Source organism: Xyrauchen texanus, chromosome 48 (assembly GCF_025860055.1).
Source record: "Xyrauchen texanus isolate HMW12.3.18 chromosome 48, RBS_HiC_50CHRs, whole genome shotgun sequence".
NCBI classification, from domain to species: Eukaryota; Metazoa; Chordata; class Actinopteri; order Cypriniformes; family Catostomidae; genus Xyrauchen; species Xyrauchen texanus.
The window spans coordinates 20,570,046-20,597,303 of record NC_068323.1 but is presented as its reverse complement, the minus strand read 5'-3'; the positions used below and the strand labels follow the sequence as shown (position 1 = coordinate 20,597,303).

At 40.9% G+C, this 27,258-nt stretch overlaps 1 protein-coding gene across 8 annotated transcripts in view; it reads left to right on the top strand.

Annotated features, from left to right (window-relative positions):
• LOC127639373 (poly(rC)-binding protein 4-like) overlaps positions 1–27,258 on the top strand; it is a 163,010-nt gene that overhangs the window by 34,186 nt on the left and 101,566 nt on the right. For 4 of the 8 annotated variants that reach the window (XM_052121344.1, XM_052121341.1, XM_052121337.1 and 1 more), the window contains exon 1: positions 24,649–24,786. The exons of 1 other annotated variant lie outside the window; for it this stretch is intronic. The gene's annotated coding sequence lies outside the window, so the exon portion shown is untranslated. Of the gene's footprint in view, positions 1–24,648; positions 24,787–26,873; positions 27,043–27,258 lie in introns of those variants that run through there. 3 more of the 8 variants (XM_052121339.1, XM_052121342.1, XM_052121338.1) reach the window with 3 other exon arrangements.

Below are 27,258 nucleotides of genomic sequence, written 5' to 3'. Positions count from 1 at the left end.
TTGGACCTTTATATGTCTGATCAACATTCACTTACATGAAATGAACCTACAGAGCTATAAAAATATGTGTTTGTGTTCTGCAGAAGAAAGAAAGTCATACACTTTGGGATGGCATGAGGGTGAGTAAATGATGAGATCATTTTCAACATTGGGTGAAGTATGCCTTTAAGTGTCCAAATTCATTTTGGGACCACAGTATTTAAAGTGGAGCTAATGTTATCCCTACTGCCTAAAAATAATCCTGAAATGTGTAAGCCTTTTATATTTTCCCATTAACCTTTTATATTATTTCAATGAATATAAATTGGAGCAACTTCAGAGAATGTCAAATTACTTGTTTCCAGAGTTGCAGCTCCATATTACAGCAGTGTGAATAAGTTGTTACAAGATAAGTTTTGTGAAGCTCATCTATAATTGAATAAACATCTCTCGAATGGTTATCAAATTGATTCTCTTTACGCTAAAAATTAACACAAACAGAATTAATGCAACTGTCACATCTGCCACAAGATTTTCGAGATTAAGATCCTACTTGTGCACACATAATGAGCAAGTCAGTCAAACTTCTGAGGGAAAATAAGCAGGACAAATCAATATACTCATTTTCAACCTCTGCCTACATTTAGAACAGGTAAGGGACTGTTTGAACAATGGACTATTGATTTTGTGTCAGCCCAATACTTCCTTCGGCTTCTAAAATTTAGCAGAATTATTTGGAGACAATTTTTTTCTGAATTCCACAGGCCTAACAAACCTTTAGGCAGATAACAGAGAGCTCAGAGAGCTATAATGGCCTTCTAAATTCTTTGAATGGCTTTTCAATTGTTTTTTAGACCTCTTCTCGGTTCTCCTCCAGAGCAAACCCCTTTCCAACCGTAATGCTCTTATGGTTCCCCAAAAGGGCTGACAAGCTTTGACATGCTGCCAGTTTATTTGAACGAGAGCAAGTGAAATTCTGCTCTTGAGTGCTGATTCATCCCAGACGGACCATCTTCTTGTCAAGGTTCCTGTCTCTCCAAATCATGGAGCTGTAGCTATAGTTGGCAGTCGTTTGAGCATGCCCTTCTTCTTCAGCATCTGTTTGTGTGTTAGCATTTGTGAAGGTGTTTTGAGTCCATTAGCTCTTTGTTGGTTGATCCAACAAATAATTATCTTCAACACAGTGATGGCTAAACCATGTCTCTATAAAGAGTAAAGGTAGGTATCTGACAATGTTCTGACAATGTTCCTCAACTCTGAGGATTGTTTTTTCCAGCAGGACAATGCTCCATGCCACACAGCCAGATCAATCAAGGTGTGGATGGAAGACCACCAGATCAAGACCCTGTCATGGCCATCCCAATCTCCAGACCTGAACCCCATTGAAAACCTCTTGAATGTGATCAAGAGGAAGATGGATGGCCACAAGCCATCAAACAAAGCCGAGCTGCTTGAATGTTTGCACCAGGAATGGCATAAAGTCACCCAACAACAATGTGAAAGACTCACAGAGAGCATGCAAAGATTCATGAAAGCTGTGATTGAAAATCAGTGTTATTCCACCAAATATTGATCTCTGAACTCTTCCTAAGTTAACACATTAGTATTGTGTTGTTTAAAAATGAATATGAACTTGTTTTCTTTGCATTAATCGAGGTCTGAAAACACATATTATTTTGTTATTTTGACAAGTTGACATTTTCTGCAAATAAATGCTCTAAATGATAATATTTTTATTTGGAATTGCTGCTGTTTTTAATAATAATAATAATAATAATTTATAAATCATATTTTTTCATGAATTTCATCTTTTAATAAGATGTGTTTTTTTTTTGTTAACTTCATATACAGTCATTAGGTTGTAAAGATGTTATTATAAGGCAACACCTTTTTTTTACGCATAATAATAGAATAGAAATTCTAATTTATAATTGTTTTCATAAATTTCAGATTTTTTATTTCATTTATTTATTAATTTAGTTCTGTGGATGGTCACACAACTTTTTGACTTAAAACCCCAGAAAAAAAGAAAAAAGACTGAACTCCTTTGAAAAACATGCTCATCATACTGCATTCAATGTGTTTGTTTATTGCATTTTTTATGTATATTCGAATAACTTATTAGATCTGAAAAAGGTGTCATGTGGTTTTTATTATCGTTTCAACCATATACAGTTAGTACAGTACACAGTGAAACGAGACAACGTTCTTCCAGGACCATGGTGCTACATAAAAACAACATAGGACAAACACAGAACCACATGAGACTACACAGACTAAATAACATATCTATATAAAGTGCATGTGCAAACATGTGCAAACATGTGCAAAAAGTATGGGACAGTACAATAAATTACTAAAAATGAACAGGACAATAGGCACAGTAAGAGACAGTGCAGCGCTGACCAGTACACAGTAGTGCAAAAAGATGACAGTTTCTAAAAATGCCAAATGTAAACATAACATACTATGAGATGAGTGTTCTATGCACATAGCAGTTGTTGAGGTATCAGCCAGGTATAAAGTGACAATAATTATAGTGCAACTCTGGACACGTGTGTGTGTGTGTGTGTGTGTGTCAGTCCAGTCTTGAGTATTGAGGAGTCTGATGGCTTGGGGGAAGAAGCTGTTACACAGTCTGGCCATGAGGGCCTGAATGCTTTGGTACCTCTTGCCAGATGACAGGAGGGTGAAGAGTTTGTGTGAGGGGTTTGTGGGGTCGTCCACAATGCTGGTTGCTTTGAGGATGCAGTGTTTTTTGTAAATGTCTTTGATGGAGGGAAGAGAGACCCTGATGATCTTCTCAGCTGTCCTCACTATCCTCTGCATGGCTTTGCGGTCCAAAACGATGCCAGTCCCAAACCAGGCAGTGATGCAGCTGCTCAGGATGCTCTCAATAGTCCCTCTATAGAATGTAGTGAGGATGGGGTGTGGGAGATGTGCTTTCCTCAGCCTTCGAGAAAGTAGAGACACTGATGGGCATTCTTGGTAATAGAGCTGGTGTTGAGGGACCAGGTGAGGTTCTCCGCCAGGTAAACACCAAGGAATTTGGTGCTCTTGACGATCTCCACAGAGTCACTCTGTGCTCTCCTAAAGTCAACAACCTCTCTTTTGTTTAGATGATGGTCATTCAGCCCATTTGAATGCATAGCAATAAACTGGCAAGAAAGCCGAAATCATCAGGTTGTTCTCAGCTATTGAAGTCAAAACGTAAACAGTCATGCCCACAACGTGCACATTGACAAACACGACATAAGAGTAATGTACAAAAATCTACCCGTGTCGATCTGGTTATTCTTAAGTGGTTTATAACCTTACACCGATAAAGGAAAGCCATTTAATGCGTTTACATGACCACACGCGTTGTCGGCTTATAAGCGCAAGCGGTGCAAGTACGTGCATGTAAACCTGCTCATTGTGCTCTGAAACATTTCAGAATGCACTGATTCACCACAGTATCTGCATTCACATACTTACATAAAGTTGGTTTTGGGCCTGAGACATAGCCTCAAAACATCGTTTGACTTTTCTAATGTCTTTAGCACTTTATATCATCAAAAGGTAAACCGTATGTAAAATACAAGCGGGACAAAATGTTTTTCAGTAATTGATAGTTTGTGGCATAGTAACATGCAGTACATACAGCATAACAAGGACAGAGACAGTCAAAGTAGAGTAACTACTTGTGTTTTACTCAAGGCCTCAATAGCGATTACTATATTATAATCTCAGTAACTTTTAAATTCAGAGCTGTTTGATGTCAGTCTCAGCTTCATTCATATTCAGTGTACTATATTCCTTGCACTTTCTTCATTTTGTTGGTGTGTAAATGTGAAAGTCAACGTGAAACTGTATTCACAGCCCACTTTCTTTATGTAATGTGGCATATTTTGGAGTGAAAACAATGGTGAGTGAGATTCTGAGGTCGTATTTTTGCTCTAAAATGACAGTTTTAAATCTACTAATGATTATGTTTAGGGTTAGGATTTGTGTTTGTGTTAGGGGATTAATTATTATGAGGAATGACAGTGATATTTTAAAAGAAATCATCAGAAATTGCATTGGGCTAACCCACATGGGCATCTCACTCTGCCGAAACAATCAGGTCAAATAAGAACTCTCCTTCTAAAGCAGCAGAATTAGTTGTAACACCTGCCCCATATTGCTGAGCTGACAGCAACTCCTGATCTTTAATTATTTCTAGCAAATGGAGTGAATCTGCCCACTTTTCATCTAATATGCAATGTAATTTTAGCAGCAAGTCGCACCTGCCCTGATCTCAAAATTATCCTTTCCACCAGAGTTGCCCGCCTCATCAGTTCAGACGCTGTGGGGACTGCCTCTGTACAGAACGCTGAGTCACGTTTTTTCGGTCGATCTTTTTAGCTGATACAGCAGAGGGAGATATTGCTTGATGGAGTGGGAGGATACAAGGCATTTTATAAAATGTGTGTCAGATCTTTGGGAGTCAATCATTATTTAGATGTTATTTCCATGGTCTCTGCTGATGTTTTCTGTAAGTTCCAAAATATATCAGACTGAGTTCACAGTGAAACCGTAAACAGTAGGTTGACATTTCTTTAGTTAAATTCAGTCTGTGCTAACTAAAATTCAAAACACTGCCCCCAGTGGCCAAAGTGGTAAGTGTTGTTAGGTGTATGGGCACGTGTGAGCTCCATTTTCCATGTGAAATGGACACAGGGGGGCGCCAAATGCGAGTTTTAATTTTGTTGTTTTTTTTTGCTTTGTTTAGGTTTTTTTGTGAACATGCATTAATGTGTTTATATATGTTTATACAGTATATATGCATAATTGTTTATATTATGCAATGCAAAAGTCATTTAGTCATGGGCCACTAACAAAATTGTCTACCAGCCCTTATCTGCCAAACAATTTGATGAATCAAAATTTGTTTGAAAACTGATTGTCAGGAGGGTATCAAGAATTTAGGTGATACATGACATGATACAGGAAGAGGTTTAAAAATGAAAACAGGTGAAAGAAATGTATAGCTGGTGACCAATATATTCTGGACTACTTTAGGATTTTGATTGTACCACATCATTTTCTGGAGATATAACCTAAGTTAAAAGTTAATTATCTGACTATAATGCTACCTACATTCAGGTGGATGTCTGTGCCTGAGCCTAGTGTAGGTTGGGGTGAATTTTGGGACCATTCTACCAAGTTTGGGGTCACTGAAATTTACGGTCTGATGCCCAAACTATTTTATCGCATAAAGATTATGAAGAAAGTCAAAGCAAACACAATAGTGTTCCAGCCAGCACCTTCACTGCTTGGACCCTAATTAACATAAAACCATTAAATCAACTTCAGCTAATCTATTTAGAGCTGGATGGTAAATTATTTTAACTTTGAGACCTATAATTAAAAGTGACTTGCCACATAATGCATTTACACAGAAAAAAAATCCATCTAAAGCAAAGGTCACCCTCATTATCAGTTTTGTCTGGTTCCACAGGATATTATTGCAGAGCCCTCTGTAAAATAAAAAGCCTCTCACTTCCACTTAAGCAACAACAAGATGGACATGGTGGAGATTGTGTGAATGTCAAAAATACAACTGCTTAATGACAAACAAACACAAAACACAACATGCCACACACCATATAACAACTATATTTGACATATGTAGCAAATACTGATAGTTCATATTTGGTTCAGTTCAAGTTTAGCAATGACAACTTTCTGAAAGATTTGGCATGCTAATGTGGCTATGATATATTGATAGGATATTGGACTTCTTGGTGGACTAGATTTGCTGTGCTGCTGCAGAGCAAGTATGGAAACTTGCTAGTGCTAGACAATACACATACAATACTGAGTTAGCATGTGGACATGCTGCTGTTGCAGCACAATTAGACAAAATGCAATACATACTTCATCGAGCATGTAGGACATGCTGCTTGCCCAAATAGACATACAAACAGTCACCCAACAAAGCAGGAAAGCTGAACAAAATGCATAACAAATAAAAACAAAACACAACCACTCAACCAAGAATATCTATCACCAAGACTTGTGTTCTGCTGCTGCTCCAAAGAGCCATGTGCACAGATTGTACTCTAGCTAGGCGAGCCTTGGACTGACCACATTACGTAATGCTAATGAATGAAATTTCTAAGTGTGCTTCAGCCTAATAGACGAATGACTTAGACGCTAGTGACCTAATTCATAATGTGTACCTGGACCAGAAAAGCCTATTTAACTAATGACTTAGGATACAGTAGGTTGGATTTATTTAATAATGGTAGGGATGTGTACCAGGCCAGATTTGGCTAAGGCTTACCTTGTTAAAGATGCACTTCCATCTTTGGGGGGTCAGAAAGTATTGACACTGACTACCACCCCTGGAGTCACGGGTTTGAATCCAGGGCATGCTGAGTAACTCCAGCCAGGTCTCCTAAGCAACCAAATTGGCCCGTTTGCTAGGGAGTGTAGAGTCACATGGGGTAACCTCCTCATGGTCGCTATAATGTGTGGTTCTCGATCTCGGTGGGGCATGTGGTAAGTTGCGCATGGAAGCCACGGAGAATAGCGTTGGCCTCCACATGCTTTACATCTCCGCATTAATGTGCTCAACAAGCTGCATGATAAGCTGCGCTAATTGATTGTCTTAGAAGCGAAGGCAACTGAGATTCATCCTCTGCTACCTGGATTGAGGCGAGTCACTACGCCACCATGAGGAATTAGAGCATTGGGCATTCCAATTTGGGGAGAAAGGGGAGAAAAAAAGATGCACTTCTATTTGTCAAGGCCAAAAGCAGACCTTACCGTGCAAGTTTGTCGAAGAAAAAGCCCCAACAACCCCCTGAGTAAATTTTCAGAGATGCTGCAGTGAAACCAGCTTATCTACAAAACTGAGTCATTTAAATGTTAGACAAAGAGAGAGATGCAATTTGATTGCCTACCCAATTACATGTCAAAGAACCAATCAGTTAGCTTACGCCGTGCGAGCTGCTTGGCTTAACATGTCACATGTGATCAAGCCAATTGGTTAACAGACAACAAGCACAAAGAACCAGCTTAAGCAACCTAGAGTTTCATGGCTGAACTTTTGTCATTTAAGCATCTAAGGCTTGCTGTTGATTACCAAGTAAATACATTTTGACTTTAGATTCATACTTAAAACAATAATGCCAAAGGTATTAATAAATCTAATTCAAAATATATTTTATTAAAACTAGTCTTAATTATATGCTATTTTACCACTAAAGTAGATTTATCTTGTTTTAAGGATGTTTATTTTAATTATATATATATATATATTTATTTATTTATTTTATGATTATGTTTTTAATAATACTGATTAAGAAAGTAGTTTGTGCAATGTCAGAGATGTTGTCATTAGAATTTTAATTATTTAAAAATGAGTGCATTCAATCATGTACACCTTTAGTATGTTTACTCCACAGAAGGCAGCACACCAAACGACAGATGAGAACATACAGTATGCTAGCACTACAGTCCTGTAATGTCACTGTGCTGGCAGATGCCTTTTCACTGTAATGTCTGTTCTGCGGTGGATAATCAACACCTGCTTGCTTGATAATGAAGCCGCTGTCTGGTGTTACATAACAGGCCTCAATAAGGTTGGAACGATGAACATGGGGATCGGATTTAATTTGCAGTTTGACCTTCGTTGTATTGAGGGTTGAAGTGATTTGGTTTCAGAAGTGTTGGCTCCACTTTTTCAAATCAACACTTTTGAGGCATCAATGGAGATGTTCACACTCATGTGAGAGCAAAACATGAATGTGCTCGATCTTGCAATGCATCAATCAAACTCACTCAGAATGCCGTCAATTTCTGGCATGGTTTTCCACTCCATGTATTGTATGTTGTAAAAGACAAATGATATAGAACAATGAAATCTATGACGACAACTCCGCCGTCTTTCCTGCACTCGGCTCCATTATCTAACAAGAGACAGATTACTTGAGCTCCACTGTCTTTTCTCATTGGTAGTCGCTGAACGATATCATACGGTATAAACGGTGTAAAGTTATACTTTTCTTTACTTTGTCGTGTCTCTTGACACGGCCACATCCTGTCGCCAGTGATCGCTTTCACAGATGTTGCCGAAGTTCTCAGGTTCTCACTGGAAACGAATGGTCTCCTGTCACGTCCAGCGACAAAATCGCTGACAGTGTGAACAGGGCTTTAGTTTTAAACTACATAATACAGTCAACAGGAATTAATAATTTTTAACTGTACCAACTAACCCAAACCCCAATCCTAAAACGAATCATCAGTGGAGTACAAATGTAATTTTAGAGTGAACATGCAACCTCCGAATTATGCTCACCATTGAACCAACTTCCTGGTTCCCACTGGCCCAGGACCTGTGTCTTAGAGGTTGCTTGTGCAACATGTTATCAGTAGTGTAAGAGCGAAATCTGTTCACACTTGAATCCTTTGGAATACATTTTTTCCCTTGCTAAACCACATTCACAAAGGGGCAATATTTGTATAATTTAACAAAGGCAGGGCTACAGTCTACTAAGCTTAAAACTTAAAAACAAAAATGTATTAGAAATGTGTCTTTACGGAACATATTTTAGGTATTTAGTTATCTTTAATTTTCACTTGGTTTAAATGGTTTCCAGATCATCCCTACACCTAACTAGCAAGTACAAAGATTCATAATGTAGTGTTTTGCTAATTTACTTGGAGCCCGACAATAAGAGCTAATTTGTGTGGTAATGATTGCGTTTACCTATCGAAAAGGAGCTCAATAGTATTGCACAATTCAACAAATGGCTTATGACCCAACTCTTATGCTAAAATAGTAAACATTATTGGATTTGACTACATTGGAATGTGTGCATACAGCAAAATTGCATCAGCTTCATCTGCCACCAGGGAGAGGTATACTAACACACATACACAAATCTTGCATGGAACACCTTACATTAGGGGGCTTTCACACTGAAGTCCTGAAAACCAACAAGTTAACTGAGTGTAAGAGAACCAAGTTTCATTTGCATTCACACTAGCCCTTAGAAATGTACTCAGGTGTCGTTTTGGTCCATTTTAGTTGTTGCATATTAAAATGAACATTTGTCTTCAGGATTCCCCAAAACTCAATGTAAATGGAATGAAGACTGAGACATTTTGCATGAGGACTATTAGTAATAATAATAACAAAAAACAATAATAGTGATAACAGTAATTTATTGAATATTATGTTCACATATAAACATGAGCAGTGTCAGTTTTATATTTATATTTATCATTAACCCAGAATATTTAAAACCCTCAACAGATTTGAAATATTTTTAGAGAATAGACCAGAAAAGATGTTTACATGCAGAGTGTAATCAGGGTAATGGGTCAAAATATACGTGAATATTATACTGTATATACTGTTCCACAACAAAGCACACAGTTTAAGGTATTTTAATGGCATAACATGCAATAGTTGCGAAGTTACTGAGCATAACTGGCATACTGTAGGTTAGTACATAGAAATGCACTCACTGTCAGAGGTTATGATTGCCTGGTTGTGGTACATTGTTGAGATTACATCATTGGCGTTGAACATTGAGAAACAAGTGCCGGTGTGCGATTCATGTGACCAAAGCCAGGTACAATAAATCACTTGTGAAAAGCCGTCAAAACCTTTTATCGTTGTTTACCACAGTCAAATGCTCATGTCAATTGAAGTTCATGTCAAAACAATGATGCAAGCCATACTGGCATATAAAAGAAACATGATCCACCAACCCCCCAGTCCACTACACAAAAGCTGTTTCGCCCAGACACAACTGGTGTGGAGTGATCATTACTGACTAATAATCCACCAAAGATTATTAAGAGAATATACAACACACTGTACCAGACAGCAGGTGAAACATGAATGCAGCCAGAGTAAATTCTACTTCATTTAAAACTGTAAAGAGTCATTTACCCATAACCAGGGTTGTGAGGGTTACTTTTGTGAGAGGTGAAAGGCGCTATACAAATAAAAATGAGTTGACTTGAAAACATACAAAATTATTATCAAGGATATGAGTTTTGAACTAATATCAAAGGTCTTACTAGAAAAAATCAACTATTATCAAGGTTTATTTCCATTTCTTTTGCTCCAGACTTACTACAAACTTCTCTGTCTGCTCGTATGAATGTATCACATCATAAGAAAGTGTTTCACCGCTGTTCAAAAGCACTTTGGATCACATCATTTATATGTAGAAATGTTTTCCATCTGAAAGGACTAAATATTAAATGAAACAAATAACAATAAAATGCAAATTAGTCTCTTCAGTAATCATAATACTTTTAGAATGTAACTGTATTCTTAATACCAATTATTTAAATTGTAACTGTAGTGGAATACAGTTACTTGTATTTTGTATTTTAAATATGTAATCCTGTTACATGTATTCCATTACTCCCCAACCCTGCCCATAACAGCATCCCTATATAGTCAAACTACTGTACATCTAGAATGAAATAGAACAGAATAAAACAACAGAAAATTAAAGGAATGGTTCACCCACAACGGCGTGCTTAGTGAATAAATTATCAACTGGAAAAAAAAGAACAAAACAGAACATATTAGAATAGAATAGAATAAAATAGAACACCAAAATAAAGGAATGGTTCACCCATAACTGCAACCTTTGTGAATAAAGTATCAATTGAAAAAGAATAGAAAAGTCAAAAATAGAAAAGAACAGAATAGAATAGAATAGTTCAACCATTACTGTATCGTCAGACAATCAAACTGCACATAGAATAGAATAGAACAGAATAAAATACAACAGATCAGAATAGTCTAAGATAGAATAGATTAATACTTATATATATCCATGGAGAACTTAATTTAGAATAGAATAGAATATAACAAAACAGAATTAGAGGAATATTTTACCCATAACAGCATCCTTAGTAAATACAATTTAAATTAGAATAGAATAGAATGTAATAGAATTAGAGGAATAGTTACCTATAACAGCATAAATTGTGAAATTAAATAGAATAGAACGTTTGTCTATAACTTCATCCCTAGTAAATCCAATTTCATATAGAACAGAACCGAATACAAAAACAATTAGTGTTTTTAGTTTACCCATAACGGCATCCTTATTGAACAAAGTGTCAATTGAAAATTAACAGATCAACACAGTAGTAGATAACAGAATAGAATAGAATAGAATTAAATGAATAGTTCACCCAAAACTGCATCCTTGGTGAATAAAGTAGCAATTGAAAAAGAACAGATCAACACAAGATTAAAGCAATGGTTCACCCATAACTGCATCCTCAGACAATCCAACTTCACAAAGAATAGAATAGAATTAAATTAATGGTTCACCTCAAAACTGCATCATTAGTGAATAAAGTAATAATTGAAAAAGAATAGAAAAGAATAGTATAGTCCAGGACAGAATACATGAATTAATAATTCATCTATAACTATATTCCAGGAGAATTCAACTTCATTTAGAACAGAATAGAAAGTTTGTCTATAACTGCATCACTAGTGAATCCAATTTAATCTAAAACAGAACTGAATAGAATAGAATAGAATAACACACAATTAAAGGAATGGTTCACCCATAATTGTATAGAATAGAACAGAATAGGATAGAATAGAATAGGATAATTCACCCCTAATTGCATTCCTAGACAATACAACTTGACATAGAATAGAACAGAATTCAACAGAATAGAACAGTACAGAACAGAATAGAATTGTCAAAGACAGAGTAACATTAATAGTTCCAACCATTACTATATTCATAGAGAATCAAAATAAATGTAGAATAGAATAGAATAGAATAGAATAGAATAGAATAGAATAGAATAGAATAATACAAAATTAGAGGAATGGTTCACCCAAAACTGCATCCTTACAAAATTCTGATTTTATGATGCTTTTTTTTTTTCTTCCTTTTTTGGAGCTTGAAAGTCTATGTTCACTATATGCTTTTGCTGCATGTATAAGAACAGTTTCAACATAAAGCAAAACATCCTTTGTATTCCACGGAAGAAAGAAAAGCATGTGGATTTGGAGCAACATAAGAGTGATTTTCCTTATTAGGTCATTTATTTATTTCAAGGTTTTGTGAGGATATACTGGAATGTTTAAACATTGCTTTTTACATCTAAAGCAATGGGCTCCTAGGAAGTCACACTCACTGTATACTCAATAACAATTGACTAAACAGCTCAACAACAATAGAAATAGACAACACATGATATCAAATCACCTGTGGTCATTTTTCACTGCCACATGACCACATTTACCATTGCCTTCATTCCACGTGAACTCAAACACTAGTGTATCAATTTCAGGCCGGTTAAATCTACACAGATAATTACACTGTTGTAATTCATTCAAAGAAGTATGAAACAATAGGTCAAAGTATAGATTAGGTTTTTACTTAAACATGCAACTGATCATAACTGTACTACATGCATATAGAAATGATCATACTGGACATTCATGCATCATACTGTAACAATAGTACAATTACTATTGTATAGAGTCTAACTCCACATGAAGCATCTCACACTGTTCTATGGATGTTTGCAGCACAGACACCGCAGTAGACATCGTGGAAAGTCTGGCGAGCATCAGTAGAGCACAGGGCATCATTAATAATCCACAGGAGGCTGTGTCTAGTGTTCAAATCATCCCTCACTGGGTCAAATGAAAAATGTCTGTGACCTGGAGTGGCTTGCTTGGCTTGTTAACAGACAGTGGAATATTGAGAGAGGCAGCTTTAGGCACCCTTAGATAGTGAGAGACTGTCTGTCTACATGAACAGGTGGTGTGAAATTGGATTTACATGGCATGGCCAAAACATGTTCATTATCGCCCCGTCTATATCATTTGAATCTAGAGAGATACAACCGATTGATTCAGTTGCACTTTACAATAAGGTTCCATTTGTGGCATTAGTTAATGCATTAGTTAACATGAACTAACTATGAACTACACTATTACAGCATTATTTAATATTGGTTAGCTACATTCATTTAAACATCAAAAGTGGTACATGTTAATAATAGTTCATGCACTATGAACTAACAATGAACAATTGTATTTTTAATAACAAACAGTGACAATGATGAATAAAGGCTGTATACATGTTTTAATCATTGTAATTAATTAATCATAATGTATTTTCTAATGTAAACGAATGGAAACGTATCTTATATTAAAGTGTCGCCATTGATTTAAACGATTCAAGATTGAACCTATGAGATTTGAGCATGAATTATGAAGTAATGTTCATTTTAAATAATTTCACATTAAATATATCAATGTAGATCACTATAGTTTTTATCATTTGTACAATTTTATCATTTGAAATGAAAAAAATTAGAGATGAACAAATCAGAAAAGATTGCAAAATAGAAAGATTTTCACCCAAGTGGTCTCTGGTTTCTGGATCCCACAGTATAGAGTGAAAGTATTGTCACTAGATGGCAGTGCATCTTTGGTCATTGAAAGCAACTCTGTGATTTCCATGTCTTTATTCGTTTATCTATTTATTTTTGATCAATAAAATACATAATGCGTGAATGAAAGATCATCAGTCTGGATTTTAAGCAGCTGAAGGCTCTTTGACAGGTCTGTCCACAGGCACCAATCTGATTTCATTGTGCAAATGGTTTTTAATAGTGTCTACAGAGCAAATGAACTAAGTTGATCAACTCTCGAACAATATACTATGCATTCAAAAAATCAGAAATGTCATGAAACGGTCATATATCAGTGAAGTGTATATTTACATTATATTCTAATTTCAATACACTCGAACCACTAATCTGTTTAGAATAGAATAGAATCCTTAGAATCCTTTATTTTGGTCACACATTAAATCTAAAAGTGTATAATATAATTTACAGTGAAACTTATTAGTTTTCACATATCCCAGCTAAGCTGGGGTCAGAGTGCAGGGTCAGCCATGACACAGCGCCCCTGGAGCAGATAGGGTTAAGTGCCTTGCTCAAGGGCCCAACAGTGGCATCTTGGTGGTGCTGGGGCTTGAACCCCTGACGTTCTGGTCAGTAACCCTGAGCCTCAACAACTGAGCCACCAAGAGCCACCATAGCATCATATTGAGTCATTAATGCAAGTTATTATAGTTTTATTATAGTGTTGTTCTGAGTCTGGTTTACTAAATGTGTAATGCGTGTATCTAAAATGTGTCTGCCCATAATAAGAATAATAGGCTACATAGCCTACGTGTTTCTAATTATTACAGGAATACGATTTTGATGAAGGACCCTCTATTTATCAACAATATTCTCAGGTGGGCGGAATTTCCGGTTGGCGGAGATCGGTTGGCGTTCTGTGTGTAGCCGGCCTCTGCTTGCATGTATGTTATGCGATTAGAAGATCAGGGGCGTAGATTTGACTTGAACATTGGGGGGAATCAATAAAGTTGATTCTATTGATCATGGTCTAATAATGAGGGGCTGTACTTGTTTTTGTGCTTGTTTTGATCTATGCCCATAGATTCTTGCTTTTTAAATGTTGTAAGATGTCTTTAAAGCTCCATGGACAATGAGCGCAGTTAATAGTTATCCTAACAATCAATCCAAACTCAAATGTTATCTAAAACAACAATGTTATGATTAGAAACCACTCGCAAAAGAAAGCTCTCCAGTCCCAGATGCTGTTTTTTCCATCGGCTGCCTACAGAAAATTGACTTAGGAACATCTGTTTGAAAAAGCTTGTAATAACATGTCTGTGTGCTTTTTTCACTTTATTAGCAAGAAGTCAACAGGGGGGATTACTTAAATTATCCACCGTTATGGTCCGGCTGCGATAGACATCCAGAAATGTAGCGCAATGATTTACATAAACGATAGCACTATTGTGCTAACAGGTGTGTGTACATGTGCTGAAAGTTCAGAAGCCATTTTGAGAGTTTGTTCATTTCTATTCAGCACTGGCCTTTGTGAATGCTTCATGTGTTTTGAAACGGCATAATTACTGATTATAAAAAGAAACAATGTTGAACTCTCTGTGAGTAGTGACGATGTTTTCAACTGTTTTCATGCTATGATGCTAACAGCGGTAAAGATAGTTTACGGTTTGAAATTCAGACTTCGATTGGCTATAAAACCCCTCTGCTCTGTCGTAGACATGTAAATAATGTTGCATGTGATTCTTCATGATTTGTGAATTCAGATGGCATCATCCTCCGCTCCTCAATCGGTCATTTAAATTGTACGACTCTACATTTTCTAATCCAAATAGCTTCAAAAGTTGAACTCCTAAAAGATTGAAATCACTCTCATCTTGACCTGTCATCGTGAACTCTTTTTCACAGCAGTTTGTTTTCCTATCAACTCTTTTTAAGTCCATGATTCGGGAAGGTGAATGATAAGCGCTCTTCACTTTTAACAGCTATTTCCAGTAAACACGCAATCTGGGTTCATGCAAATTCACTTGTATTAGATGGAGCCTGATTTGTGAAAACCTTCACAATCACGTTTGGTCGTGTTTGGTTGCATCTCATTGCCCTAACCCCATTGTCTTGTGTAATAATAACAATATAGGCTGCGTCAATGGATGAAGCCATCAGAAAAATCAGCTTATAATTCTAAAAACTGACAACCTAGAAGGGTCATAGGCACAAATAGACCTTCATGATTTGTGAATTTTTTCACAGATCAGTTTTTGACTCCTAACCCTTTTTTGAGTTCTGTAGTCAATAGTTTACCTAAAAAAATCAGTGTTATAGGATTTGAGAGTTCACATTCTGCAAACACATGATAATTGACCTCTAGTTTCTTACAAAACTGGATTTGTGAAACGTTTCACAGATTTAATTTACTCAGTTTGATGGCTTCCTGCATATCAACATTGTGAACTACAAATATTCTAAGCCATAAAACCAGTAAACGTCTTATAATTCTACAAAATGAGCAACTAGACGGGTAACACTAAGCTTAAATAGATCCTGATTTGTGAATTTTTTCTCATTGTCATGGCTTCATGCATATTGACATTGTGAAATATGAATAAAATAAGCCATAAAACCTATAAACTTCTCATAATTCTCCAAAATGACCATCTAGATGGGTCACACTAGGCTTAGTTAGACCATCCTAACTTGTGAATGATTTCAGAGTACAGTTTTTGCCTCTTAACCCTTGGTTGAGTTCTTGAGTCAACGGTTTACCAGAAAAATCAGTGTTATAAGCATTGAGAGGTCACATTCTTGAAACACATGATATTTATTATGGGAAAAAACTATAGTTTTACACAAAAATGGCATTGTGAAAACTTGCACAGATTGATATGGCTCATTTTGATGGCTTTATGCATCCTGGTATTGTGAGAAATTAATGAAGTAAACCATAAAGGTCTAAAACTCTAAAAACTGAGCACCTAAATGGGTCATAGGCTCAAATTGACCTTCATGATTTGTGAATGTTATCAGTTTGTCATTTAACCAGTTTCTGAGTTCTGAATTCAACAGCATTCCTGAGAAATCAATGTTATAGGCTTTGAGAAGTCACATTCTTGAAACGCATAATAATTATGATGGAAAAACAATAGTTTTACACAAAACTGGATTTGTGAAAATTTCAGAGATTGATTTGATTCAGTTTGATGGCTTTGGTTTGTTGTTGACAAATAACATTTTGATATGGACCTTGTGCGGTGTTTAGGTCATTTTTGACCCATTTTGTTTTGGTTTCTTTAAAAAAAAAAAAATTATTCATGTCAGCGGGCCAAGGCTTGGTTACTTTTCTTTCATTTGACATCTGAACTCACAAAAAAATCATTGGACTAGATTTGATGAGTTTAGCCCCGTGACAAAAAAAGTAACACTCGTGGTGTTCCAGGTCATTTTTGACCCACCATAGGAAATGAATGGGAAAGACTAAAACACAGAGCAATTTTAACACTAAGCCTATAACACTGATTTCTCAGGGAATTTGACTCAAAAACTCAAAAAAGGGTTTAATGACAAAAACTGATCTGTAAAAAATGTACAAATCAGGATCTATTTAAGCTTAGTGTGACCCATCTAGTTGCTCATTTTGTAGAATTATAAGACGTTTATTGGTTTTATGGCTTAGAAAATGTGTATTTCCAATGTCAATATGCAAGAATGCATGACAGTCTCATCCCGTGAGTCCTGTAATACACGAGCATCCTGCTGTCTTGACCTCCCCTGTATCTGCAGTAAGTACATTATCTCTGTACAACAAACTCTTCAGGTTCTGACTAGACTCAACACATGCTTTAAAATAAACATTATTATCTACAGTTTTCAAAACAGCTGTGAAGGTGCTAAAAGGCTACATAGCCTTTCAGGTACATTCATCGATGGATTAACTCAATAAATGAACTAAAATGCTTGTATTGGCGATGTTTGGCCATCATCCTGAAACCCATAATCATAAACAGAGAGGTGATGAAGAACAATATCGCTCGCTATAATTCAGTGAGCATTTGTTCTCAAGTTTCGGTTATTTTTAATGCTGCGCTAGTACATAACATAACATTAAGCTTAACTGGACGTTCCGCCCACATCACCCGCAAAGCATCATGGGAATATTGTGGTTAACTTTTGTGCTTGGTTAGGAAACTTTTTCCAATTGTATATTCTTATGGAATAGAATCTCTCTTTTTTTTTTTAATCGGTGTCAAATCGTATCTTTAATTAATTTCTTTGTACGTAATATTTGTATTTGTCTACCACTGAAGAATAGAACAAAATGTTTACATATTATTTTTTATAAGTCAGAATTGAATAAAATCTTCATAGTTCCTTTGCAGTCAAAACTTTTTTTCGTCATGCAATCCCCTGTTGAATCAATGTTTTTTTTTTAATTTACTTTATCAGTCAGAATAGAATTTTTGTACGGAATCCAATATTTTATTCTCATCAGACAATCTGTCTAATTTTTTTTTCTTCAATCAATCCCTGTCGATTTAGGAGGATTAACACAGAACGTGTGTTTGCATCAGTCCGCGCTATTTTTCAGTTGTTTTAATATATATACATAAATATGTGATAGATGGACGTATTTAACCATAATACCACATTTCAGGTAGCCTATTTTTCAGCTTCTCGCACAGGAGCACCATTTTTTTTAAACACAGTGTCATGTTGTAAAGAACGTCTAATAATAATAACAAATAAATAAATAAAAAAACAACGCATGTTCGTTTTTTTCACGCAAGAAGCAGTGCTGTGTAAATTACTCTAAAAACATTATTACTTCCTAAGTACTAATTACATCTTCTACAGTGTACTTAGATTACTATACTAATTACTAATTACTCTGTCTGAAAAGTAATTGCGTTACTTATTGCTAAATACTTTTTAAAACCCGTATCAACCTCGACCAGACAAAAAATACAAGGATAGACTTGAAACTGTTCTTTAAATTCATTTAAATAAATCATATAAAATCAAATAAATTATTCATGAACCGTTCAAAGAATTTAAAGAGGGAAGCGTTAAATTAGAAAACGTTTGGTTACGTATGTAACCTCCGTTCCCCGAGGGAGGGAACGACACGTTGTGTCGGAGAAGCGACACTAGGGGTCTCTCTTGAGCGCCGATATTGACCTCTGACCTATTGAAAAGGGCCAATGAGAGTTGGCAGTCAGTATTTGCATACCCCACCCCCGCATACGGGTATTTAAGCGGGGCAAATGCGGAAGTTTAGTCAGGATTTTTCTGAGGAGCCGGAAATGGTCCGGCCACAACAGTGGCTCGGTTCAGCGACATGGCGGAGGAAAGACACAACGTGTCGTTCCCTCCCTCGGGAACGGAGGTTACATACGTAACCAAACGTTCTCCTTCTGTCGCTCTCTCCACGCTTGTGTCGGAGAAGCGACACTAGGGGACCCATTCCAATCTTGCCATGTGCTGAACCGTGTATGTGAACTGCCGATACAGAGGCGGGCAGGGATTCATCCAGTGCCACGCATCGTCTGTACCCGGCTGCACGCATCCTTTCCCAATGCCCCATACTGAACATCGGGATCCTTCTAGTTACCCTGAGAGGGGAACAAGGCGATGTTTGCCAACATGGGAACGGGCCAGCCTGGCTGGGCCTCTTTTCTCTCTATGTTTCTCGCATAGAGCAATCACGGCCGGGCCCTTACACGCATATAGGGAAGGGGTCTTATCCAGACCCTGCGGAGACCACACCTGCCCTTTTTCTTGGGGAGGAAAAGTGGTAGACACGTCACACGGCCGCCTTAGGGCTCATGTGGAAAGTATGGTGCGGTGGTAGATCCAGCCTCGAAGGGGGAGTTGCTACAGCACGGCGACCGGGCAGCTGTAACTGCCTAAGGGAGACACGGGGTCCGCCGTAAGGGGACAGAACCGTGGAAATACACACAGGGGAGTCCGAGCAGGAGGCCTTACCTGTGGAGCACCTATACCAGTACAGGGTAGCCATCAGGGTACCCGCAGTGGCTTGGGTCGGCGAAGTTCCTCCGCTGAACCGCTGGACCCGGAGGGCTGGGGAGGAATCGACCAGGGTCCCGACTCGAGTGGGGCACCCTGGGAAAAAAGGCGCACTACTTAACCTTGACGCCAGGAAAAGGGCGCTGGCGCAAGCGATCCACCCGGCCGGTCGGTCTACGTGTTACCGAAGTTCTCACGGGCTCGGACCTGACAAAACACGAGACGCTAACCGACTCAACGTGGAGGTTGTAAAACCTCGCGAAGGTGTTGGGTGTTGCCCAACCCGCGGCTCTACAGATGTCTGCTAGGGAGGTGCCCTTGGCCAGTGCCCACGAGGACGCAACACCCCTTGTTGAGTGAGCTCGGACCCGCAAGGGTAGGGGCACGGCCTGGGTGTGATAAGCCAGTGTGATGGCGTCGACAACCCAGTGGGCGAGCCTCTGTTTGGAGACGGCATTCCCTTTCTGCCATCCCCCAAAGCAGACAAACAGCTGCTCAGAGCGTCTGGTGCTCTGTGTGCGGTCCAGGTAAATGCGCAGGGTGCGCACTGGACATAGCAACGAAAGGGCTGGGTCTGCCTCCTCCCGGGGCAGTGCTTGCAGGTTCACTACCTGATCTCGGAATGGTGTGGTAGGAACCTTGGGCACATAGCCCGGTCGCGGTCTTAGGATCACATACGTATCTGCCGGACCAAACTCCAGGCAAGTGTCGCTGACAGAGAACGCTTGCAGGTCCTCGACCCTCTTGATAGAGGCGAGAGCGATCAGCAGGGCCGCTCTTAAGAGAGAGGGCCCTGAGTCCAATTGATTCAAGCGGCTCGAAGGGGGGTCTCTGGAGTCCTGCCAAGACTACCGAGAGATCCCAGGAGGGAACTAGGCCTGGCCGGGAGGGATTCAACCTCCGGCGCCTCTCAGGAACCTGAGGATCAGGTCGTGCTTACCCAAAGACTTGCCGTCTACAGGATCGTGGTGGGCGGCAATGGCGCAACATACACCTTGAGGGTGGACGGGGACAGCCTCCTGTCCAGCCTCTCCTTTAGGAACAGGAGCACTGACCTAATCGCAAGATCTCTGCGGGTCTTCAGTTCGGGAAGAACACCAATCTGCTAACAAGCGCCACTTTAGGGCGTAAAGGTGCCTGGTAGAGGGGGCTCTGGCTTGGTTAATTGTATTCACAACGCCGTAAGCGGCTAGCTCTTCACATGCGGTCCAGGGACCAGACGTGGAGGTTCCAGAGGTCTGGGCGCGGTGCCAGAGCGTGCCCCGTCCCTGAGAGAGGAGGTCCTTTCTCAGGGAATTTGCCAGGGAGGAGCTGTCACGAGAAGTCTGAGTTCCGAGAACCAAGTCCGAGTGGGCCAGTAGGGGGCCACTAACGTGACTCGCTCCTCGTCCTCCCTGACCTTGCACAGCACCGGTGCAAGAAGGCTCACTGGGGAAATGCGTACTTGCACAGCCCTGAGGGCCAGCTGTGTGCCAGCTGCCTGTCCCAAGGGGAGCCTCTGTTAGGGCGCACCAGAGCAGGCAGTGGGAGGTTTCCTGGGAGGCAAACAGGTCTACCTGGGCCTTGCCAAACCGCTCCCAAATCAGCTGGACCGACTGGGGAGAAGCCTCCACTCCCGGCAGGCGTTGCGGATAGGCCGCTACGACGCTGAGCTGCGAGTGAGTGGCATGCTGGCTCCATAGGAGGAGACGGCGGGCGAGTTGTGACATGTGGCGGGAGCGTAAGCCGCCTTGGCGATTTATGTACGCCACCACCGTGGTGCTGTCCGATCTCACAAGGATGTGTTTGTCCCGAACTAACGGGAGGAACTTCCTGAGGGCGAGAAGGATGGTCAGCAACTCCAGGCAGTTGATGTGTCAACGCAGCGGGGCCGCTGCACACGGCACCCCACCCAGACCGGGAGGCGTCGGTTGTGACCAGAACGCGTCGGGACACCTGCTGCAGGGGCACTCCTGCCCGTAAAAAGCAGAGGTCTGTCCAGGGTCGGAGTGTTTTGAGGCAGGCGGGGGTGATCCTTACCCGATGCGTGCCATGGTGCCATGCTTGTCTCGGGACTCGAGTCTGGAGCCAGTGCTGGAGTGGTCTCATATGCATCAACCCCAGCGGCGCGACCGCAGCGGAGGACGCCATATGCCCCAGGAGCCTCTGGAAAAGTTTTTCACAGGGACCACTGTGCTTGGCTTGAAGGAAGCGAGGCAATCCAGCACCGACTGAGCACGCTCGCTCGTGAGACGTGCTGTCATTGAGACTGAGTCTAACTCCAACCCGAGAAAAGAGATGCTCTGAACCGGAGTGAGCTTGCTCTTTTCCCAGTTGACCTGAAGCCCCAAACGGCTGAGGTGCCGGAGCACCTAGTCTCTGCGGATGCCGGCTACTCGTAGCAGGGCAAGGGCCGCCTCTGCGACCTTCGTGAAGACGCGAGGGGACAGAGACAGGCCGAAGAGGAGGACTTTGTACTGAAACGCCTGGCCGTCGAACACGAACCGTAAGAAGGGTCGGTGTCGTGGCAGAATTGAGACATGGAAGTACGCGTCCTTCAGGTCTACCGCTGCGAACCAATCTAGATGCTGAACGCCAGCCAGAATATTTCTCTGCGTGAGCATTTTGAACGGGAGTTTTAACAAGGCCCGATTGAAAACTCGCAGGTCCAGGATTGGTCGTAAGCCGCCGCCTTTCTTGGGTACAATGAAGTAAGGGCTGTAGAAACCCTTCCTCATTTCGGTTGGAGGGACGGGCTCTACCGTGCCCTTGGCTAAGAGGGTTGCGATTTCCGTGCGCAGGGAACTGGCATGCTGCCGTGTACTGCGGAAAAGCAGACGCCCCTGAAGGGGGGCGGGAGCCGGGCAAACTGAATTGGCGTAATCGAGTCGAATGGTCCAGTGCAGCCAGCGTGATGCGCTGGGAAGCGAAAGCCACGCTTCCCAGCTCTGCGCTTAGGGGCACCAAAGGGATGAGTATTTTGGACGTACCGGGCGGGCCTCGCAGCGGGCGGAACAGGTAGTGCAGCGTCGGGGGCTTCGTTGCGGCCTGAGGCTGAGGTGCTGAGAATAGACTCAAAGCACTTACCTTGCTCCGCGCACCCGGCAGGGGCGGGTTCGTGACTGAGGAGGAGGTCTGATGATGGCGTCCTCTGGACTCGTCTGAACCGGCCGGCCAGGGGAGAGTCGTGGGCAGGCGGAAGGCGGGATCGCCACGTCCGGTGTACCGGGGCTGTCGTAATCTGTAAGCAGATTGCCGTGAGAATGACATTTGCGGGCCAGGTGACCCAGAGGCAAAGGAAATAGCTCTTATTGAGAATGTGGGTACCACAGCCCCCGTCAGGGCAATGAAAAAACAAAGGATTCTCCTCCCGGCCCTCCACCGGGGGACGGAGCGGTCTTACCACCTCCGGAGCTAACGTCTTCGGCTCTGGGTCGGCTGTCTCAGGAACGCTTGGGAGCCTTCCGGGTCCTAGAGGGGTTCGTGAGACAGGGGCGTCGCCGCCTCGCGGGTGCTCGACGCTGGGGCTGAGAGCTGGGCCCGGGTTGAGGCGGAGCAGGAGTTGGTTTCTTCGCGAGGGGACGCCTCGAGCGGCAGACGGGCAGGGCCCGTAGCGGCAGGTCTGGCGGCGGGCATGATGCTTGAGAGATGGCCTCCGTCTGCTTCTTCACCACGGAGAACTGTTAGGCGAAGTCCTCGACGGTGTCGCCGAAAAGGCCAGTCTGAGAGACAGGTGCGTCCAGGAGGCGGTTCTTGTCGGCCTCACGCATCTCGACCAGATTGAGCCAAAGATGGCGTTCCTGGACCACTAGGGTGGCCATCGCCTGTCTGAGTGACTACGCTGTGGCCTTCGGTGGCACCTTGACGGGCAGAGAGCGGGGCTCTCCACGTAGACGTCAGCTCGTCATGCACCTCCGGGAAAAACGGGACCGGGGGGATGCGAGGCCGTGAACTGCGCGCTGCCCCCAGGAACCAGTCATCCAACCGTGAAGGCTGTGGGGAATGGGAGGTTTGTGGGGGGATACCCGGCGAAACCGCACCCGCTGCCGCCTCAAATCGCCTCAGCGCCAACCGCGTCGTCCTCAATCCGTGGAAGAAGGAGCAATGCAGGGTGCAGCTGGGGTGGCTGCTTTCTGTTGAAGGCAAGCGCGACGCAACGTGGTCATGGTCATGTTCTCGAGTGAGAACATGAACCATCCACAACGCCGTCTCGGTGTGATCGCGCCCAAACACACGAGACAGCCTGTGGCCGTCTGAGCGGAGAGCACTCTACGCATCCAGGAACAACACAGGGGCGAAGGGCATCTTGAAAGACGCGTTCTGAAAAGAACGCTCAACGCCGCTGTGTTTTGCTCTTTTAGAGAAATTACTCTTTAATAGGAATTTACTCTTTTAATACACAGTGTGTGTGTGTGTCTGCTGTCGAGCTCAGGGCAACAATGCACCGTGCAATGTAAAGGAGAAGCCGCTGTTGTCGCCGTCAAGATGCAACAGCATGCAGATCGTCAGAGGAAACAGGAGCGCTTTAATGTGGTGTGTAACTCGCAGCAAACTGCAGACAGACCATCGGCTCGAAGAAATTTTCTGACTAAACTTCGTATTTGCCCGGCTTAAATACCCGTATGCGAGGCGGGTATGCAAATACTGACTGCCAACTCTCATTGGCCCTTTTCAATAGGTCAAAGGTGAATATCGGCTCAAGAGAGACCCTAGTGTCGCTTCTCCAACACAACGTGGAGAGAGCGACAGAAGGGGAACATATATTTTAACATTAGGCGTTAAATGTCGATTTTAAATTCACTATTGTTTTAAATAGAATTGTTCTAAAGTCTATACAGTATTTAACACAATTGCATCAGAATTAACTGTAATTAAATTACTGAAAAATAAGAGTAATCCCTTACTTTACTTTTTGATGAAAAAGTAATTCAATCAGAGTAATTAATTACTTAGTAATGCACCCAACACTGACAAGAAGGCGGTCGGTCAGAAAGGCCATTTATTCCTACATGACTTGTGTATGATAGTCAAATATTAGCGTCATGTGACAGTTTAACGCCAGTCCAAGATTCTTATGAAAGAATCTAAAACGAAAACAAACAATGCCGCATCTGCTGTTTTGTCCTCGGAGTGGTTGTGCATTGTTCTTTTTAACCCCCATTTGTCTTTGTAATTGGATAGTATGGCCCCCTCCTCTCTCTCTCTCTCTCGCTCTCTCTCTCTCTTTCTCTCTCTCTCTCTCTCTCTCTCTCTCTCTGTCATCGGGGTTTTCTCTTACAGTAAGCGCCTGGCACGGACAATGTGGACATCAGCAAGGAATATATATATATATGATATCATCTGAATTCGCATCGTAGCTATTATCAGCGCATTCAACTGCATTCTTGCCAGGTAAGTGTGAATTTCTCATATCAAATCGTATTCTTTCCACGTCTCGTATCTGTAGCCTTTGGCAAATGCATCCGATATTATTACGCTCGGGTCACAAGTGAGGGATGGCAAAGACAGATATCCCGTAGGAAACCGCTGTTGTTGTTATGGCAAAATAAAAAGATTTTCAGCAATACTAACACAAGTTAAACAACTAATCTAGATCCGAACGCTCAAGACTGTAAATACTTCACAGCTGTGTGGACGTTTTATGAACGATTTACATCGCAGCTCTGAATGTGTCGTTCAAGTGACATTTACAACGCAATATCTACAGTCTTTATTCAGTGTAGTAAGCAGAAGATCATTCGAGACTTGTTTTCTGTCAATTTGGATGGCTGGTTAAGCAAATGCAAAGTTAGAGCCTTACCAAGGTAATGCAGTGATTGAATCTCATCTACACTCAAAATAAAGGCTCTTTAATGGCTCTGCTGAACTTTAGGCACCCTTCTTGTGTTGCAGTTGCAATAAAGTTCATGTATATTAGTATAGGTTGAAACAAGAGTGCATAGATAAAAGTAAACTGTGGATCTTAAAAGGGCTCTCCTAGGACAGTTGGTAAAACTCTTTTTGTATTTCGGATGACATATGGCTGTGGTCTGGTCAGATGATTATAAATTAGAATATGTGGCCAGATTGAAACTTAGTGATGTGAAGAAATAAATTAAAGCCACCATGCACGTCATTAAGGATGTTGTAGCGGATGCCATGGGTCTGGGTGATCACTCCTTGCTCCAGGACATCTGATTTGATTTTAGTTGCTCTAATTAATTTGGTTGACCAAGACTCAAACCCCCACAATTATAGCAAATACTCATTTGCTCGGGTCAGTGACTGACTGATTGAGCGTCTTTGTAATTTAATTTAATAGGGGGAGTGTTTTGGCTGTTTGTGGTCCAAAACAAATACAGCAATTCTCCTTAGACCTAGTATGTTTTTATTCTTTCTGTCTGTCTGTCTTAGTAATGTCTTTAATTACCAGTAACAAGAAGCTATAAAACCAAACAGACAGATTTATGGAGTTACACTTTATCTATACGGTATACAGTATTTGTAAAGTATTATTTTATAGTTAAGTGACAATTTCCATCCATCCATCCATCCATCCATCCCCATTATGGTAGAATAATGTAGGCAATAACTTAGTTAAATACTTTTCTGTCCTTTACTGGAACAACTCAACTTGTATTTAGAATGAAGAACCTTATTGTGCTTGTTGCATTTTCTCTGCTGAACTGTTAGGCATGTACGTTGCTAATTCTTGTTCTCTGAATCATTGAAAAGAGATCTTTGCTGCTGCTGTTTTGACTCTCTGTTCAAACTACCTTTGAAGTCAACTTTGGATATTAATAGGGTGTACTGAAATGCTCTGTCCTTATTGCCTGTTGAAGAACATTAACCTGTTATGTCCCTCAACGTGAGCACATTTGATTCTAACCTCAAATTGTCATCAAGTTTTGCATTAATTTGGTTTCCAAGAAACTTATAAAGTCTATTACAAAATAAGAGGTGGCGCTGTAATTGTTGCCATTAAAATTTGAACAGATCTGCACCAAATCACATTCGTTTTTCTTCTGTGATTTAGTCCCTTGTCAACTCAAGACTCCTCAAACTGATATTCCCTCTAAACATATTTATAGGAAAACCAATAGCCTCAATGGTTGAGGAAATGAGAGCAGACAAAAAAGTGATGAATGACACCAGAAAGAGTGTGGATGATGCTTATATTCCCTCAAACAAGAGTAGCTTTACTGGGTAGACTTCTGAGACCTCTCCATTGAGTTTGAACGTTAAGCAGCACCTAGCGCACAATAGCATAACAGACACGCTTCAATTTAGCACGCAGACAGGCAGTTAACAGCAGTTTAATCTGCAGAGACCCTATTATCCTCAACATTCTGATCTAAGGCACTATTTTTAAAACTATCCAGCTCCCCCCACAAATACTGCGACGCTGCAGGCTTCTGCGAGGAATCCAGCATTTAAGATAAGAGCGCAGGCTCACTTGGCAGTGCACGAGGATGCTAAGTTTATCCGCATGACATGCACGTGATTCATGCAAGGTTTTGCCTCGTTTCTACTGTTTGTTTGTTTCGACTGAGTTTGTGATTCAGCGGCACATCTGATGAATCATTGGGACCTCAGGCATGTGGTAAAAGAGCTGATCATACATGGATTTTGAGATTTAAATAAGACTGGCGTGGATATCATCCGTTTGTAAGTACAGTGGTGTTGGCGAATGTGGTGGGCTTAGACCTATTCGATTTTTAGACCTTACGTTGAATCTTAATGCAGTTTACAGTTTCGTTTTCCATATAACAACAGATTATATCGTCCACTTATTTATAGCTCCAAAAGGACAAAAACAAAAAGGATAAAAGTACTATAAAAGTAGTTCATACCACTTGTGTTGTAAGACTTCTGAAGCCATAC